We start from the raw sequence: 20,073 nt of genomic DNA, 5'->3' as shown, positions 1-20,073 counted from the left end.
TAACTCATCTAAGGTTAAGGGAAACCTAGGTAGAAATCCCAAAACTACTCAACATATGCCTAGGAGTACCTCAAGGAACAATGACAAATTAAAACTTGAGGTATTAGAAAAGGAGAATCAAGTCTTGAGGTCAAGACTTGATACTTTGGAAAAGGCTCTTAAGAACTTGGAGAAGTCATCTCTAGGGTTTAAGGGTCAAAAACCAATGTCCAAGGACAAGAAAGGTTTGGGTCACAAACCTAAGTCCCAAATGGTCAAGCCCACTTATCACAATGTTCCATTCGATTATGGAACAAAATCTAGGGCTAGGAAGACCATCACCAAGGTCACAAGGGGAGTCATCCCTAGAGTTGATCTTGATGAGTCCCAAATGACCAAGGCTTCAAAGCCTAGGAGGGTCATTAGAAGGGTTGCTAGGGAAGTCATCCCTAGTGAATATTTAGTGAACCCAATGAGCTCCAATAGGTATTGGGTTCCTAGGAGCGTGATCTCATCACGCTAGATGAGTTAGGGTGTGCCAACATTACTTGAATAGGTAGTTAACCTAATCATGGCAAAAGGTGGCGCCTTAGGAATTTTCTGTTGGAGCAATCTAGGTGCCTTAGGTTTTGATGTTTGGGCAAAGGTTTAAGTTAGGTTTATTGTTGTATTTGATATGCATTGTGAGTGTGCAGGATACAAGTACAACAAGAAAAGTCCAAGTGTGATCTTGGCAAAGGAGGAAAGTCCAAGAATGAGTCTTGGCGGTGTAAGTCCAAGCATGTAGTCTTGGCAACGTAAGTCCAAGTGTGACTTGGCAATGGATGAAGCCCCGGAGGTGAGGAGCCTCTTGGCAAAGGAAGACCCGACAATATGGACAAGGCCGAAGGAAGCTCCAGAAGGCAAGACGTGAAGGATGGGGAGACATCCGAGGGACGCGAGGCTGATGGAGGAGGCTAGAAGGCTAGGTCTAGGTTGGTCGGGAGAGAACGAGTGATGAATGAATGTACTCGAGGTAAAATCCTAAAATTAGGGTTTACTGTAGCGTTACTGTAGCAGTACTGTAGCGCTATTGTAGCAGTCGACTGATGCACTGTAGCAGAGAGCCGTTGAGATAGCCATTGGCACCAGTCGACTGGTGCATTGACCAGTCGACTGGTGCATTGACCAGTCGACTGGTAACGGGTAAATCAGCTTTCTGATTTGCTCCAAGCTCTATAAGAAGGAGCTTGGGATGGCCGGCCAAGGTGACGAAATTAGACTTGGTTAAAGCCTAATTAGTAGTCACCAAAGTGCTCAAGAGATCTTTGTGTGCCAAGAGGTCTTGGTTGGAGTTGTGGTGAGGTTTCTCCACCCACAAGGAGGTTGAGCTAGCCGGAGTTTGCCGGGGACTAATCCACCGATGGATTGAGGGATCGTCCACCTTACGGACACGCCGTGGAGTAGGAGCAAGTTATCTCCGAACCACGTACACGCCTTGTGTTAGGGTTTGTGTTTGGTTTGTTGTCTTCTTCCTTCTTGTTTTAGGTTAACTTTCGTATTTGTTAGTTTGCTTTTGTATTCCGCTGTGCACTACCATTATAGGAAGTAAAGTTTTGGGTGAGACGCTATTCACCCCCCCTCTAGCGGACGTCAAGGTCCCAACAAGTGGTATTAGAACTAGGTGAGCTCTTGTTGGACTAATCGCCAAGAGAGCGGCTAGAGGAAGAAGATGGAGTCGGAGGGACCTCTAGGATGGGATATTCGAATCCCACCTCCATACGATCGAGATGATTTCGAGTATTGGAGGAAGCGGTTGGAGACTTGGTTCCAAATGGATTGGAACCAATGGATTGTGTTGGACGAACCGTTTGAAGCTCCAACGGACAAGAAGGGAAAGCGTCTCCGACGTCGATATTGGACCGATGAGCAAAGGGAGCAATCGGAGACGGACAAGGAGGTAACTAGAATTTTAATTAATTTATTACCTCCTAATGCGATATTGAATGTAGGTGAATACGAGAATGCAAGTGACCTTTGGAAAAAGGTAATTGCGCTTCATGAGAGTCCTACACAAATCCAAGAAGAGGAGGAACCCAAGGAGAAGGACTCATTGGTCCAAGAAGAGAAGGACCAATCGAATGTTGACACGAGCTCAACATCCGAGGAGGAGAAGGAAGATGAGGAGGTATCATCCACATCTTCAAGGGAGGAAGAAGTGGAACCATCCACATCTTCAAATGAAGAGGAAGAAGACCAATCCAAGGAAGAGGAGATCTTGGAAGCTCAACCCTCCACCTCAACTACCAAGAAGAGCAAAAAGGACCACATCAAATGCTTTGAGTGTGGTAAGATGGGGCACTACAAGAGTAGGTGTCCTTCGCTCAAGAAGGTAAAGGAGGTAACCCTAAACTCACTAAAGTTAATTTAGAAACTAATGTGAGTTGTAGGAAGAAGAAGGAGAAGAAGCACATTAGGTGCTTTACATGTGGTGAGTGGGGTCACTACCACACAAAGTGCCCAAGGAGAGGAGAGCTCAAGAAATTGGCGCACTTGAAGAAATGGGAAAAGAAGAGGAGCACAAGTCAAGGGGGAATTTCGGGAGGAAAATCAGAAATTCTGATATCAGACTTGTGGACCGATCAGAGAGGATTCTGATCGGTCCAGGAAAGAGTGGATCGGTCACTAGGACCGATCCAGGGGATGCTGGATCGGTCACTGGACCGATCCAGTGAATTTTGACTGTTTGTCTGAAATTGCAGCTATGGAAGTGGTGTCTTGGATTTCTAAAGGGTTGAAACTCTCCAAGACATTATTGGTGCAATGGTCAAGGGGGAGTTGACCTTTAGGGGGAGTTGACTTTTAGGGGGAGTTTTTACTCTAAAGACTTGAGTGATATGGGATTATCACTAAGTTAATTGTTGACCTTAGTATCAAGGGGGAAATTAAGAGTTTCAATGAAAGGTATGAGACTTTCATTAGAAAGAAACTCTTGACCTTGATTCACTCTTTTTGATGTGTGTCAAAAAGGGGGAGAGTGTAGGTTTGAGGAGAATAGAGAATGTTCAGGGAAGAACATTAGAAAACCTAAGTTAGGTTATCGGGTTAACCTAACTTGATTATGAGTTTGATTATGGGTTTTGTCAAACATCAAAAAGGGGGAGATTGTTGGTGCAACCTTAGGTCAAGGTTGACCTAGTTGACCAGACTCGAGTTGACCTGACTCGAGTTGTATTTTGATGTTTGACGAGAACATGATGGGAGATTGTTGGTGCAACCTTAGGTCAAGGTTGACCTGGTTGACCAGACTCGAGTTGACTTGACTCGAGTTGTATTTTGATGTTTGACGAGAACAAGCTTGGGAGATTGTGGGTGCAACCCGTGGTCAAGGTTGACCTGGTTGACCCGAGGTGAGTTGACCTGACTCGGAAAAGTCCAAGCAGGGAGCTTGGCACGGGAAAAGTCCAAGCAGGGAGCTTGGCATGGGAAAAGTCCAAGCAGGGAGTTTGGCATGGTGAAAAGTCCAAGCAGGGAGCTTGACACGGGAAAAGTCCAAGTATGGAGACTTGGCACGGAGAAGTCTAAGTATGGAAGCCTGGCACATGGGAAGTCGGAGAGGGCTCGGTAGCTCGTTCTCGGGACGTTCGAGAGGGCTCGGGAGCTCGTTCTCGGCCGGATGGAAATCGGAGAGGGCTCGGTGGCTCGTTCTCGGGACTCAGAGAGGGCTCGGGGCTCGTTCTCTGGACCGGATGTGGAAAGTCCAGTGAGTGAAGCCAGGACAAGACTGGTGAGTGAAGCAGGCGGTTGGAAAGTCTGGTGAGTGAAGCCAGAGGCGGTGGGAAAGTCCCGGTGAGTGAAGCGGGCAGTTGGAAAATCGAGTGAAGCCGGTGAAAACTCTAGTGAGTGAAGCTAGGTGAAAGTCCCGTGAGTGAAGCCGGGAAAATCCGGATGGATCAAGGGTGATCGGACATCGGTGTTGAGAAGGTCAAGTAGGTCAAGGGGTGATCGGATGCTTGACACGAAGAGAAAAGTCCAAGTGGGTCAAAGGATTGTTGGACACTTGGTGGGGAGTCTTAGCAGGTCAAGGGTGGACCGGATGCTAAGCATGATGTACCAACAGTCAAGGTTGATCGGATGTTGGTTTGGAAGGCTTGGGACTTGGTTTGGGCGAAACCAAGCTGGATCGATCGATGGATCGATCGGTGATACTGAGTATCTGGATCGGTGCGGTGACCGATCGGTGACCTGATGAGCTTCGTGTGTTATCTCGATCGGATGGAGACCGATCGGTGATCGATCGAGCATACGGTGAAGTTCACGATCGGTTTGCGGACCGATCGGAAGCGATCGAAGGAGATGATCGGAAGGAGAAAGGCCACGATCGGTCATGGGACCGATCGGGGAAGGACCTGATCGGTCACCATGACCGATCGGGGCCTGATCGGTCCGTCGGGACCCATATGAACCGATCGGGATGAAGCTGATCGGTCCACATCTAACCGCGTAGCAACGACTAGTTTCTGTGTCTTCTTCGCGTTAAAAAGGGTTGGGAGCTCTTCTTCTTCTTCTTCTACTTCTGGTTCCTACTGCCTGAGCTTTGTTGAGCTCCTTGTTCTTGAAGCTTCGCGTGAGCTTCCTGTTGGTTTTCTAGCTGAGCTTGGATCCGAGAAGTTGTCGCTTCAGGATTCCAGTCGACAACGAGAAGGCAAGGAAAGCATTTTACATTTCGATTGTTCTAGTTTGCTTTCTCTTTTGTTGTACTCCTTATTGCTGTTGCAAAGATATTGTGGCGAGGTTTCTCCACCCACAAGGAGTATTTATTAGCCGGTTCTCCGGGGACTCATCCACCGACGGATTGATAGGGCTCGTCCACCTTACGGACACGCCGAGGAGTAGGAGTATCATCTCCGAACCTCGTTACATCTTCGTGTTGAGGTTTGCTTCTCCTTTTTCGTTTCTATTCTTTTTATTTCCGCTGCGCTAACCCTAATCGTAGGAAGAAGCGAAGAATTTGGGGCGTCTATTCACACCCCCCTCTCTAGCCGCGATCATCGGTCCTGACATTTTGCTCTCCTACTGCTGTGATAGCCTGGGTGATGTCGGCTAACCAAAATAGGGCTCACCCGAATCCAATTTCTGACCTTCTCCTCGAGCAGGCTTCCGCTACGGTTTCTCATCCCTCGGAACATCGCGCACGCCCTTCTCGTCCACTGACGTACTCTTTCGCAACAATTCGTCCCTCGGATGCACCAAGCACGTCAACTCTCTTCTCGTGTCATCCTTCTCGCTAGCTGCATCTTCCGCTCGACTTCTTGTGTTCCTAAGCTCCTGCACACTTAGACACAAGGATCAAAATATAACATGACCTAACTTAACTTGGTTGATCATATCAAAACTACCACGGGGTTCCAACAAACATATCATAGTCTACCATGCCACAAACACGAAGACTCAAGCATATAAGTGGAAGAGCTTTCATTTTTATTTATCTTGGACCTACTGACGATTACATTAACCTTGAATAGCCCATCAGATACATAGTTTCTTCCTACAAACATTTCATTCTTGGACAATACAACTTTGTCCGACTCAAAAGCAATGCGAAAGTCATGCTTGCTTAACAGTGATCCGGACACTAGATTCTTCCGAATCTCTAGAACATACAACACATTGTTTAGAGTAAGGTCCTTCCCTGATGTCATCTTTAGCACCACCTTTCCTTGGCCCATGATGTCTGAGGTTGCTGAGTTCCCCATGAACATTTTATCTCCAGTGACTTCTTCGAAGTTGTGGAGCAACTCCTTGTTGCAGCACACATGTCTGGTGGCTCCAGTATCGATCCACCATTGTCGTTGGTTTGAATCGACCAAGTGACCGCTGCGTAGAGGTCGTCCATTTCTAGTCCCTCATTTAGGTTGGCCTCCTGCATTCCGAAGATTTATGACCCACTTGTCACAGTTGAAATACTTCCCAGAGAACTTCTTCTTACTGATGCCTCCTCTGGGTCCCATTTTGAAATACTTGGGATTCTTCCATTTCTGTGTCCCATCTTGGAAGACTTGGGATTCTTCCATTTTGAGTTTTGAGCGTGCTCGACCACATTGACTTTCACAATAGTGATCGAGTCTGTTTCAAGATTGTTGGAATAAATAATATGTTGTCGGAAATTTACAGGTTATTAGCTGAATTTAAACTACACTGAATTAAATTTAACTTACAGTCGAGATGACTTGAGCGGATAATCTCAGGCTACCAGCAGGGGCTGGTTTCTGCTATGAGCGGAAGAATCGTCGAGCGGGAAGATCGGCTGAGCCGCAGGTCTGTGTTGCCAAGCGGGCAGATCAACCAAGTAACAGATCTGTGTTGCCAAGCGGGCAGATCTGCCAAGCAACAGAGCGGGCTGAGTCGCCGAGTAAGCAAATCAGTCGAGCAGTAGCTTTCAGAGTAGACCGAGCGAGTGGCTGGTTGAGCGGACCGACTAGACAGAGAACCGACCGGGTGAGTAGGCAAATCGAGCTAGGCCGGTTGGGCGAACAGACAAGCAGGCTGAGATGGTGCCGGTCGGGTGAACAGTGCAGACCGAGCAAAGATGTCAAGCGGAGAGGCTGACCGGGCAAGTGGCCAGTCGGGCTTTGAGCAACGTATCGAGGCCTGCGATTGACGCCCACCTCCGGCTATGCTTCAAGGCTTACTTGGATCGTTTGTTTTGCAGGATACAACAGTTGACCGTGATCCCCACCAAACACCGGTGGTCAGTGCGAACTACGTGATACCCGATTACTATCATAGACACTCTACTGAGTAAATATTGTAAGACAGAGGAGGAGAGGAATGCGCATTTGTTAATAATATATGTGAATCAATATAAATTAATCAATATACATTTAAACTCCCAACCTGAGATTAAAATCCCACCTCTTTTCTATTTGCACCTATTCAACATTTGCTCCAGTTGGGTACTGGCGTACTGCGTGCTGATGCGGCCAACGGAATCAGATACGCCTCCCTACGTCGCGCGGGTGGGGAAGAATAGAAGATCGAGGCGGACCACCGGAACAAAGTGCGGGTGTGTGTATGGTGGTATTACCGCCCTGAGGAATCCAATGGCGGCCGTGCCAAGGAGTTGTTTCTCTCTAACACTATGACGTGCAGAGTGCGCACACGATTCAGGGCAAGTGCGTCGTCCACACCTTCAAGAACTACATCAAGCTAGATAATGTCGACAGCGAGGACTGCTTCTGCCGCTTCGATTACAAAGCTGCCACCGGGTTCTTCACCCCTGACCGAGTCGCCGTGTACGGCATTTATTCATTAGCTCTTTTCCAGGTATTGCAAGTGTGAAATGCCTTACAACCCGGACGATCTAATGGTTCAGTGTGAGGGGTTCAAGGACTGCTAAAAGACAGCTACTCTTTCTTCCTCTTTATTGCTTTCCTCGACTCAACCAAGTTTATGCGAGTTTGCATGATCTCATGTCTGGTTATGTTAGTCCTCAGAACGCCTGTTTTATTCAATTCCATCATTTAGTTTGCTCATGGATTGCACGATTTTGTTTTGATCACAGAATGTTGCCACTCAGTTTCCTTACCATGTAATGGCTATGCCAAGGTTGTATACTCATGTCAAGAAAGGCGTCATAATCTGCGTCATCTTTCTTTTAGCACTGGAACCATTCCAAAACTGTCTCCTTACATAAAATAAGCACGGTATATGGACAGTGTGTTAATCCCGGCAGGAAACTCAGATGTATATGCTCCAATTTCTTATGCCTTAATATTTACATCACTTTTAGATAATAATATAAAAGGATCAAATGTTCCCGCTATGCACAATGCATGCATTGACTTATTCTCATGCTGATGCCATACAATAATACCATGGATTCTATAACTTGTCTTTTCTTCTTATCTCTATTTCTTTAGCATGGATATTTGTATATCACACTTTTAAGGCAAAACTAAGCTTAGCCTTTGAGATTTCTTTTGGTCACGGAGAGCTCTTCATACCATAGGCATGTGCGTTGTTATAAAAAGAAGCAACGTTTTTTGAAGATAAAAGTATGAACTACATATTTCTTGTTCATCTTTTTTATCAACCTTATATTATAAGTCTTATTTGTCAAAGCAGTGAATATTTGTCTTCCCCAAAGTCAAAAAAAGAAAAAAAAAAAAGTGACAAACAGACAAATAGTTGTTTTATTGTTTGATGAGAACGTAGAGATTAACATTCCAGAGAAGGAATTCATTACAGGGGATCCAATTTTCTCCCCTTCTTTCTTTCTCTTTGCATTCTCTATCAATTTTATTTTATTTTATTTTATTTCTTTGTCTAATGATGCCATTACTTTTTCTCCTGTTTTTTCATTAAAATTTAAATCCATAATACGTTTTCGGAAGAGTGTAGCAATCTATTACTTGATATGAAAATCTAATATTTTAAATCGTCAATTTATAACAATCATGAGTCCATTTGGAATTTTCAATCATGCGAAGTAGCATGGATTAGCCACCATACTTTGGATATCTGATCAGATGATGCTAGTAGATTTTTTGACTGCTCAGAATTCATATTAGGATTTTTCTTGTTACAAACATTATCAAGTATTTATTAGTTGATTGCATACCAATTGATGCAGCTATCAAGGTAGCCCACCAAGTATATGAATTAAAGGTGGGAACCAACAATCGACGTGAAAGTTAAAGTTAAGACGATCAAAGGAAAGAAATCGTTGGCTGACCAAAGTCGGCCGAACGGGTTGTAACGTGCCGAGCAGGCATGAAGGATCCATTCGGCCCGAAGGCTCATCTGAGCAGATCCCTCATCTGGTCGGGATGACTATATAGAGGACATTAGATGTTCACAATTGTGACCAAGTGAATGCTAGTCCGATCGGACTACCTATTCAGTCGGGCAAGAGATAGCATACTGAGCGGAGGGACTACGGAGAAGAACAGCCTTGAGCTACCAGGTGGGGAATACCAGCCGAGCGACTTCCCCGCTTGGCCAAATAGTTGGAGCCTTTCCATATCTAGTCATATCCTTCTCGGAATTAGTGTCGCTGACAAAAGGGCATGGTCAACAGGCAAATTGTACGTCGGAAGCTTCTACTATCATGTCAGAGATTTGCATGTCTCTTAAGGAATGATGTCAGAGACACTTTACTAACATGTCTTTTTATAGGACAGTTGGGAAAATGTGCACTCGCCTTGAGAAGAGTGCACGTCTGCTACTGGAGCACTATATAAAAGGGGTCCATGCATGTAGATGTATGTGCTATTTGTGCTTAAGCTCTCGTTGTTGCTACATTTCTTCGTCATCTTTCTATTATTCCTATTCCGGTGACTGACTTGAGTACCGGAGGGCCAATGTCAGGATCTCATTCCTTGGTCCGACACTGATATTTTTTGCATTGTAGAACAAAGAAGAGTCTTCACATGATCAATCGAGAAGTCACATCTCCTACTAGTCGTCTTCATCATTTTTAGACAGAATCACCAATATACCATAAATCATGAAAAGATGAGTTGTTGGAATTGATTATTGTTCAATTCAACGGCCATAATGGATGATCATGCTAATTAATTTCCTGGAAGTTAAATGGGACCAACCAGATTGTTATCTACCTAGACCATTGATCCGGTGATAATTCAGGAGGTCCCACCTCCAAGGGAGTTCAACGCTTGGGTGGTCGTCAAAGTCAAGAGGTGGTCAGCTAAGAGACTAGCCGAGCCGAAGTCCCTACATGCCGATCGGCCGGAAGAGTTAGGAGAAGGTGGGCCAAGCCTACAACTCGATCGGCTAGAAGAGTTTGGAGAAGGTGGGTCAAGCCTACAACCCGATCGGCCGGAAGAGTTCAAAGAGGGTTGGCTGAGCCTACAACGCATCGAGACCAGGGGCACTCACGTCGATCGGTCTAGATATACTCGTAGGAGGTCAAAGAGTTGGTCGGCCGAATCGATCAAGGGAAGTCCAATCAGACTAACAGCCGACAAATAAGATGGGGGATACGTGCCAACATCCTTTTGGGAGTCAATGCCGCCGGCTGACGGCGCGGATGGACAGAAAATCGTACGGAAGAAGATTCCGCTGCCTTAGCAGAGATGTGTTCGCCCCGTTATGGTAAGATGTCAGGAATCCTTTCTCAATGTTAGCTTTTGGGGAAAGTTTGGGGATGCGCATCCGCCCGGGAAGCGTGTAGTCAGCCCGTCGAAGCTCTATATAAGGAGGGAAGCAGCCATCCGCGGAGGTACGCGGATACGTCCTCTAGAACCACCATTTACTTCTTCTTTGCTTCCTCTATTCTCTTCACTTGCCGGTGTGTGACTTGAGCATCGGAGGGCCGTCGTCGGAAATCCCCTCCCGCTTGACACTAACGACTTGTGGTTGCAGGAGCGAGGGAGCATCAGTGTAGACGAAGAACCACCTCAGCGTTGTTCCCTGGTGGCCATCTACTCAGCTTCAGGACAGGATCAACCACTATGATAGTATTAATAGCCATTATGTTGCTACAAGAGTCGTGTGATTATCGTCAATTTGTCTGTTTCATGACTTAAGAAACAATGGTGCTTCTTTGTTGTTTGTTACTATATGCATGTTCTAGAGGATAAATTTGTTGTACTGTAGGTACGGATAGGCCGATTAAAAGAGGGTTAAATAGTTTGATAAATTAAGACCTTTCTCAAACTTTGGACTCAGATTAGTAACAATAGCATAAAAATAAATAATAAAAGAACTGAAAGAAAAGACTCAGAATTTTACTTGGTTACAACCGGGGTGGTTGTTAATCCAAGACAATGACAACACTAGAAAAACTCTTTCGTGTAGACGGAGAAGCCTCTTACAATCTTTGAACCCTTAGACTATTGCTAGGAATTAAATGCTTGAGTTGATTGATTATTTCCTACCTCCAGAGGCCTTTTTATAGCTCCTGAAAATTCTATCTATAGCTTGAGGGCGCCTCCCAAGGGTATGGAGGGTGCCTCCAGCGAGGTTGCACGGATAAAACTTTATCCGCTGCGAATGATCACTTTGGCTAGGTCGAGGGCGCCCTCAATACTATGGAAGATGCCCTCAATGCTATGGAGGGCGCCCTCAATGCTATGGAGGGCGCCCTCCATGCTTATGGAGGGCACCCTCCGCCTGAAGGCTGCGGAGGTGCTGGTTTAGTTCGGAGGCGCCTTCAACACTTTGTTGAGGGTGCCTCCAGCAGTGTTCTCCAGCTCCTTTCGGTCTCCTGCTGCTCCGATCGCCTGGGTGATTGCGACCAATCGAAATAGGACTCACTCGAACCCAATTTCCAACATTCTCCTCGAGCAGCCTTCCTCCTCAGCTTCTCGTCCCTTGAACGTCGTATCCGTTCTTCTCGTCCACCGGTGTACTCTTCCGTAGCACCTCGTCCCTCGGACGCACCGAGCCCGTCGGCTCTCTCCTATGCCGTCTTTCTTGCTAGCCGCGTCTTCCGCTCGACTTCCTATACTCCTAAGCTTCTGCACACTTAGACACAAAGATCAAACTAAAACAGGATCTATCATACTGGGATTCCAATAATCTCCCCTTTTTTTATATGAGTAACCCAAGTTAAGTTAGGATAGAACAATCATAAGGTAAAATTGCAATACTAAATAAATAAAGCTGTAATTATGTAATAAGGTGCAAAGATTTTTAAAATTTAAATTTTGAAATACCTCCCCATAGACTTACTCTTTCTTTCTCCCCATTTGCTCAAAAAAAAAATCTAAGGGGGTTCTCAATAAAATCTAAGGGTAAATAAAATTTAACAGTAAAAACTTATTTTTAAAAAAATCTATGTGAAGTTTACTAGTTAAGTAAAAAAAAATGATTGACAAAAATTGAAAGCATTTAATTTAATTAATTATTTTATGCTTATCAATTTGTCAATTAAATATTCAATTCAAAAATTAACTTCGAGACTGTGGCGAGGCACTAGACCTTCTTTGTTATTGGATAATCAACCACTTCTAGACAAAGCCGCTTAATGAATTTAAACATTTAATCTACTATCTGAAAGCCTAACGAAAATCTTAATTCAAATATTCTTTAGGAACATAATATAGGTTCCTTCCTATCAGATTAATTAGAAATTTACGGGGTACATAACTCTTAAGAATTTTCCTAATTTGACCTTTATGAAATCTAAGATACCAGTTCAGATTTCTATATTTCCTAATATTTTCAGTGTATGAACATGCATGATTTTTCAGATTTTCTATCTCTGTTTTTAATTTATCATTTTCTATTTGCAAATTATCATATAAATCTAGTGGACATGCTTTGGACAATTGTATTTTCAGATCTATGTTTTCTTTTCCTAACTTACAACATTCTTTAGTTAATAACTTCACAAATTTAAACAATTTGTCAGGTGGGAGAGATCGTACCTTACTTACATTATCGATCTCGTTGTCTATTGCTCCCCCTGAACTACTACTTTCTTCTGTTGGCGCTCTCCCTTCATCGATGCTCTCGATATTCATTTCAGGCGAGCTTGCTTCATGTTCGACTTCTTGGTGACTTGCCATCAATGCAAGTCTGGAGAAAACTTCGACTTCTAACTCGAATGATGTATCATCCCACGTTGCCTTTAGGGTCCTATGTTTGTTCGTTTGGACATGCTTCTTATCTTTGCCTTTGTTCTTCTTCTTCAACTTATGACAGTTGTCTTTTACGTGCCCTTCTTTATCACAGTGGTAGCATTTTATTTTTCTTCTTCTTCAACCCTACACTTGATTAAATTGCTTAGATTTAAATAATTTTTTAAACTTACGTACCATTAGCGTTGTTTCATCATCATCGAAGGAAGATTTTGAATCTTGTTCGTCCATTTTTGCTTTAAGAGCAATATTGTGCTTTGACTCCTTTGAATCTGCACATCTTGTTTCATGAACTTCAAAAGTAGAGAATAATTCATCTAAAGTAACAGATTCTAGGTCCTTAGAGATATAATAGGCATCCACTAATGATGCCTATTCTTTATTTCTAGGGAAAACATTAAGTGCATACCTTAGCGAATCTCGGTTGCTTACCTTTTCTCCGAGATTCGAAAGTCCGGTAATTAGCTCATTGATTCTCGAGTGAAGATGTGCTACAATCTCGTCTTCTTCTAATCGGAGGTTTCTGATTTAGTTGCGAAGTAAGTCCCGTTTCGTAAGTTTTGCCTCCAAGGTTCCTTCATGAAGTTTCAGAAATTTTTTCCAGAGTTCCTTGGCAGACTCGTAAGCTCTGATCCGGTTGACTTCTTGTGGCGGTAGGACACTCAGCAGATGAAATTCTGCTTTGCCGTTTGCCACGAAGTCGGCTTGTTCCTTCTTCATCCAATGGAATTTATCTTTACCTTCAGGTGTTGCAAAACCAACCTCCATTATAAAAAATAAATCAAAATCAGTCTTGAAAAATACCTCCATCTTCTTTTTCCAGTTGGCGAAGTCCCCCTCGAACTTTAGTGGATGAATGCTTGATTCAGTCATCTCGTGTGCTTCGTTCGGCGGTTAGTCCTCCTGAAACGTCCTTTGCTCTGATACCACTTGTAGGTCTGGGTAAACCGACTAGAAGGGGGGTTGAATAGCCTGAAAAATAAATCAAGACCTTTCTCGAACTTTGGACTCAGATTAGTAGCAACAACATAAAAATAAACAACAAAAGAACTGAAAGAAGAGACTCAGAATTTTATTTGGTTACAACTAGGGTGGTTGTTAATCTAAGACAATGACATCACTAGAAAAACTCCTTCGTGTAGGCGGAGAAGTCTCTTACAATCTTTGAACGCTCAGACTATTGCCAGGAATTGAATGCTTGAGTTGATTGATTATTTCCTAACTCCAGAGATCTTTTTATAGCTCCTGAAAATTCTATCTATAACTTGAGGGCGCCTCCCAAGAGTATAGAGGGTGCCTCCAGCGAGGCGGTACGGATAAAATTTTATCCACTGTGAACAACCACTTTGACCAGATCGAGGGCACTCTCAATAGGCATGGAGGGTGCCCTCCATAGCCCTCAATGCTATGGAGGGCGCCCTCAATGCTATGGAGGGCGCCCTCAATGCTATGGAGGGCGCCCTCCATGCTTATGGAGGGCGCCCTCTGCCTGAAGGCTACGGAGGCGCTGGTTCGCTTCGGAGTCGCTTTCAACATCTTGTTGAGGGCGCCTCCAGCTCCTTTCGTTCTCCTGCTGCTCTGATCGCCTAGGTGATTGCGGCCAATCGAAATAGAGCTCACCTGAACCTAATTTCCGATTTTCTCCTCGAGCAGTCTTCCTTTCCGGCTTCTTGTCCCTCGAACGTTGCGTCCGTTCTTTTCGTCCACCGGTGTACTCTTCTGCGACACCTCGTCCCTTGGACGCACCGAGTCCATCGGCTCTCTCCTGTACCGTCATTCTCGCTAGCCGCATCTTCCGCTCGACTTCTTGTGCTCCTAATTAACCTCCTGCACACTTAGACACAGAGATTAAACCAAAACAGGACCTGACCTAACTTAGTTGATTACATCAAAAATAATTTGGGATTCCAACAATATCAACATAATAATTATCTTTTTTGGTATAGGCTGATCATTATTTTTCCTTTTTTTTATATATATAAATTTGTTAAAAATTCACTGTTAGTAGGTTACATCAAATATTTTTACCTGATTTCAGGAGTTCGAACTTTCTCCTTTTGTTTATATTTTCATGGAATTAAGTTCAATATATGCTCAAGTCCTATGCTTCCAGGTATTTTATTCATATTTAGCATGCGATCACATAGGTGTATGGACTTTCCATTAAGTGACTACATTGCATAGTGTATGCAAGGTCATAATATATGGTAATGGAATCAATTTCAATATTTACTCCAATAACATTGTGATCATATTTGCATCAGACATGCGGCCACATATGTACTACTGTTACTGTTTAACTAATATGCCATCAAGCATGTGATTATTATCAACTAGTTTATTAATCAAGTTTCAACTTAAATAACAAAAAATATCAAAATTCTTCTTTTGTAAAGGATCTTTATAAACTCTCCACATCGCTACCTAGTCAATATGCCATTCTTGGATATGTGAACTCTAACGTAGATTCTTGTTTATCATTGTGGTTTGTGTTGTATCGGCATACCTTTAATCTGGTGATGGCTTAGATCAGTACTGACACAAGTTGACTAATTTGACTAATGGTGTGTTTCTGCATATTATTGCAAAATTGCTCACTTGGATGATTTTAGCTTCCTGCATCAAATTTTGTGATGGGATCTGTTCCTTTTCTTACTATGGCCTAGAATCAATTGATGTAAGTCTATCATTTAGATACCAATTACTTACGCTTATGACCTAGGCTAAAATTAAGTTGGTTCAAGATAATTACGCTCGATCCTATGATTTATAATCAACTGTGAAAGGCTAAATTGCTCGCCTCAACACCCCCACCGCGCTCAATCCAAGGCCATCATGAGAGAGATAAATCACGGTAGCTGAGAGGGCAAGTGGTGGGTGAGTTGAGGTACACAGGGTCTGTAGATTTACGCTTCGACATCCTATGGTTTGATCCCGCGTTCTCAACTGTAAACGTAACTATCACTTACCATCTCGGATAATCCCGTGGGATTCCTATGATCTAGAATCAACTGCAAAAGATGAAATCGCTCGCCTTTAGTGCCCCCGTCACACCCAACCCAAGGTCATCACGAGGGAGGTAAATCACGGTAACCGAGAGGATAAGTGGTGGGTGGGGTGAGGTACATAGAGTCCGGAGATTTACGCCACGACATCCCTGTGGTTCGACCCCGCATTCTCAGCCGCAAAAGTAACTACCACTTATCATCTCGGATAATCCTGTGAGGTTCCTATGATATAGAATCAAGATGGCAAAAGACGAATACGTTCGCCTCCAGCGCTCCCGTCAATCCGTCTCAGGGCCAACACGGAGGAGGTAAATCACGGACGGTTATTAACCTTTGGAATAATGACTAACGCATAAGAGAGGTATTTATCTTGATTTTATTAAGATTTAAACCTCAAACGTTATGATGATAACACATCATGTGCTATCCTAGAGTACTGATTTATGATGATCTACGTATATTGATGCAATATGTTCATGTGCACCCTTTTGCCTCTTTAGCAGGTTAATTATAGTGCACAATCTTCACAAATGGTTTTTTTTACCAGTAACATAAGTTTCTTTTTCTTTTTTCTTTTTTCTTTTTTCTTTTTTCTTTTTACTATTCTTAATTGGTATCGACCGATGGATTAATCAAAATATAACATTTCTTTCAAATAGCTGCAAATTGAATCTTTGTTTGCTTCTTTACTTTATTTTTTATTCACTTTTATCGCCTTACCCTTTTAATCAAAACTTGTTCATTTGTGTGGCTGACTCTTTAGAAGCTGATTATTTGGACAGGTTTCATCCATCTTGCATGGGCATCGCAATTGAGCAGGCAAAAAAGTTGGATTGTTTTCTGTGCTCGGACTGTGACTCTGAAAGTGAAGCTAGAAGATCTATGAACGGTTTTGCAGCTTCCCCAGTTTCTGAGACAAAGGTGATATAGACACTATATATCCTACACCATCAATGTACATTTCTTCAGTGACGTAATTAGAATTTTCAATCAGGAGGAGCGATTTTCACCATCTAAAGGCCTAAATTTTAAATTTAAGGAGATGAAATGAATTTAAATTCGAAAATTTCGACCATAGCCCTTGGTTCTAGTTGAAATAATGAGCTATCGATCTCCAAAACTTATTTATGATTCACAGGTAAAAAATTTCTTATAATATTTAGCATTCCTACATATGTGGTTTTCATTACGATCTAACTAATCATCCTAATTAACAACCTAATAAAATAATATTTATACTTTACCGCTCTTCTTCATTAAATGAAATATTAAAAGAAGAACAAAATAATTTACTCCTCTTGGAATATCATTATTGTTTTTGAGAAGAATAGAGAAGAGGAAATAGGGAGGAATAAGCAAATACCTTATTTATTAATAACCTTGAGTAGTTTCGATGAGTTTGGCAATGACAAAAAAAGAGCAAAATAAGACAAGATATGACTATTCTTGCGGTGACAATAAAATCCTAAAAAACACGAGAAGAGAAAGAAGATGCGAGCGCTGAATGCTACTTCTGTTGCTGAAAGAGGGTAGCAGTTGATGCTACATTTCTTGCTTACCGGAGAAGAGAAAGGAGAAGAAAAGATAACTCTTGTGCTCGAGAAGGGGAGAGGAAAAAGTGGTAAGTTTACTACTATTGGAGGAGACAAATGAGGAAGGAGAGGAAGAGAAAAATAAAAGAAAGAGATAGACGAAAGGGTGACATAAGTACAATGAGTCGGGGTTGCAATATGCTTACAGAGAAAAGGATGAGAAAAAAAATGAAATAAAAAGTTTACAAAAAAAATATCCTAATTTATTTTAAATCGATCAAACTCATTTAAATCTTAAAGTTGGTTCGGTTATAACTTAACCAAATCAATTCTTTTTTGAACTAACGTAATCCTTATCTCGCACCTATCTATTAGAGTTAGTTCAAACTTGATTCAATTTTAATTTAGCACTTTCACTTCGTGTCCTACGATTTAGTTCATCTATTTATTATTATATATTTTATTTTTAAAATTCAATACTTAATATTTTTCAAGTTGTGATATTTTCTAATAAAAGCAGTACCGATGGATAACTTAGGTCGTGGTCTTTTCAAATATGTGATCAATTTCAATTTCTGAAAATGAACGATGATGAATCAGCCCATCAAAATGCATGATGATGAAGAATTTCAAATATATAATATTAATATTTTAATAAAATATGAGAGAGGGATAGTCGCACCCCCTCTCATCCATGTGGCAACGCCCCTGCATTTCTTATTGAAGTAATCATAGATGCAAGTTTTTCATCGCTGATCTGCATAGTTGGATGTATATATATTTTTTTTCTTTCCATACTCCTCTGAGTTGTAAGCTGGCATTTAGCTAGTTTATATAGCATGACCAAGATACTCAGTGATTCCAAGACAATCTGAAATAGTACGTACGTGTAGTTCTAGAAAATGTGTAAAAATGATCTAATTGCGTCTCTATTTATGTAGGCTGAATCGAAAAGGCTGAAGAGGTAATTGCAAATGCTGTAGATTTGGCTCCTTTAAGATGTATTCATTTTATAAATGGGTTATTATCTTTCCGGGCATGGCAATGTACAGCGCAGTTCATGGACTACTAAAAGAACCAGTGTCACGTTTTGAACTCTAGAAACTTTTATGAATCTTTTTTAAGGTATACTTTATATATTGATCATGTCCGGAAGTTAGATCGAATGGAGGGACGAGAATAGGAATGGCAGGTAACGTCGATGGAGCAACGACTTGAGGCGGGGACCCGATGATGAGTTGAAAACCTCAAACTTTCGTTAGTTGCAAGGAGAGCAGGTGGATCGGAAGATAAGGTACTCATGATTATGCGCACGCCACAAAGAAAGCACATAGGAGTGTTAGTGGAAGAATCAGGGAGGGGATCCTTGGCGTAGGCATTCTGACGCTCATGTCAGGACTGAAGCAAAGCGAAAAGTGCGGAAAGTAGAACAGTAATAGATGTGTGTGTCTGCGCGTATTTGACCAATAGAAAGAACTTTTTTTTTATATTGTCTCTCATAACTTTCGTAATAATGAGGCATCAAAGAATATCCGGTGTCAAATTATATTGGGTGATGGAGGATGTATGATGGATTTTCATTAGGTAGAGGCAGGCTCCGTGACATGCATGTGGAAGAGTATCAAAATATTTCCTGGGGGTTCGACCAACGTGGGGACCGATTAGGAGTAGATTGGGAGCTGTGTCCCTGAGAAGTGAGGGGCTGAGCCTTGGGGGTCCGGTCAGCACAGGGGCTAACTGGGAGTAGACTGGGGGTTGTGCCCTTGAGAAGTAAAGGGATGAGCCCTGGGGTGTTGGTGCAATCGACTTCTAAGATTTTGATTTTGATAATATACCTAAGTTTGGTCAGTTTGACTAATGGTTGATTCAAACAAGACTTGATGTTTGGAAGAGAGAAGTATAGTCAGGACTAGATGACTAGCAAGGGTAAGTCCTAATCGAAGGATATGCAGGTGAGAAGTCTATTGAGTGACTAGTCTTAATTGGAGGTTAGGCAAGAGAAAGTCGTGGTGAGTGAAGTCAGACCCTAGTGAGTGAAGCTAGATAGTGGAAGTCCTTATGAGTAAAGTCCAGCCTTAGTGAGTGGAGCTAGGTAGTAGTCCTGGTGAGTGAAGTCGAGCCCTAGTGAATGAAGGTAGGTAGTTGAAGTTCTGGTGAGTGAACCCGAGCCTTTGTGGGTGAAGCTAGGTAGTGGAAGTCCTGGTGAGTGAAATTAGGTGAGGTGGTGAAAGTCCTGATGAGTAAAGCCAGACAATGAAAGTCCTACTGAGTAAAATTAGGCAACCCTAGAGGGAGGTAACCCTAAGTAATAAGTGACCAACTAGTTTCTGGTCGACCGCGCTCAGTCGACCAGATCAATGAATTATTAATAATGCTAATACTATTTTTTTTTTATCATTTTTTATATATTGTGCTAACTCAGTGTTGTAGGCAAGTCTTAGTAGATCAGCTTGGTCAGATACTAAGCAAGGTCAGAGAAAGTCCAAACAGTTCTAAATGACCAGATATTTGATAGGTAAGTAGAGGTAAGTCACTGGAAGATAGTGACTAAGTAAGGGCGCGTCCCGGTTGAGGGGACAGTAAGCGTTAGTTCAATTTAGGTCTATTTCAGAAACATAAATTAAGACCCTTACTAAATCCTGGTTTGGAGGATAAGATCTAAGTCATAATTGTTGGACCCCGTGGTGTTTTGATGTGATCAACCAAGTTGGTTAGGTCCTGCTTTGTGTTTGATCCCTGTGTTTGAGTGTGCAGGAGCTTAGGAGCACAGGAAGTTGAGCGGAAGACGTAGCTAGCGAGAAAGACGGCACGGGAAGGGAGCCGACGGGCTCGGTGCGTCCGAAGGACGAGAGAGCTGCGGAAGAGTACTCCGGTGGACGTGAAGAGCGTGCGCGGCGTTCGAGGGACGTTAAGCTAGGACGGAAGGCTGCTCGAGGAGAAGGCCGGGAATTGGCTTCGGGTGAG

General features: G+C 42.8%; 1 pseudogene; it reads left to right on the top strand.

Annotated features, from left to right (window-relative positions):
- The first annotated feature begins 6,547 nt into the window (after positions 1-6,547).
- On the top strand, positions 6,548-18,077 carry LOC122013498 (annotated as a pseudogene).
- Positions 18,078-20,073: the final 1,996 nt, after the last annotated feature.

The sequence above is a fragment of the Zingiber officinale genome, chromosome 8B (genome assembly GCF_018446385.1).
Source record: "Zingiber officinale cultivar Zhangliang chromosome 8B, Zo_v1.1, whole genome shotgun sequence".
NCBI lineage: Eukaryota > Viridiplantae > Streptophyta > Magnoliopsida > Zingiberales > Zingiberaceae > Zingiber > Zingiber officinale.
The sequence above is the reverse complement of the archived record's forward strand: the minus strand, read 5'-3'. Positions and strand labels throughout refer to the sequence as shown.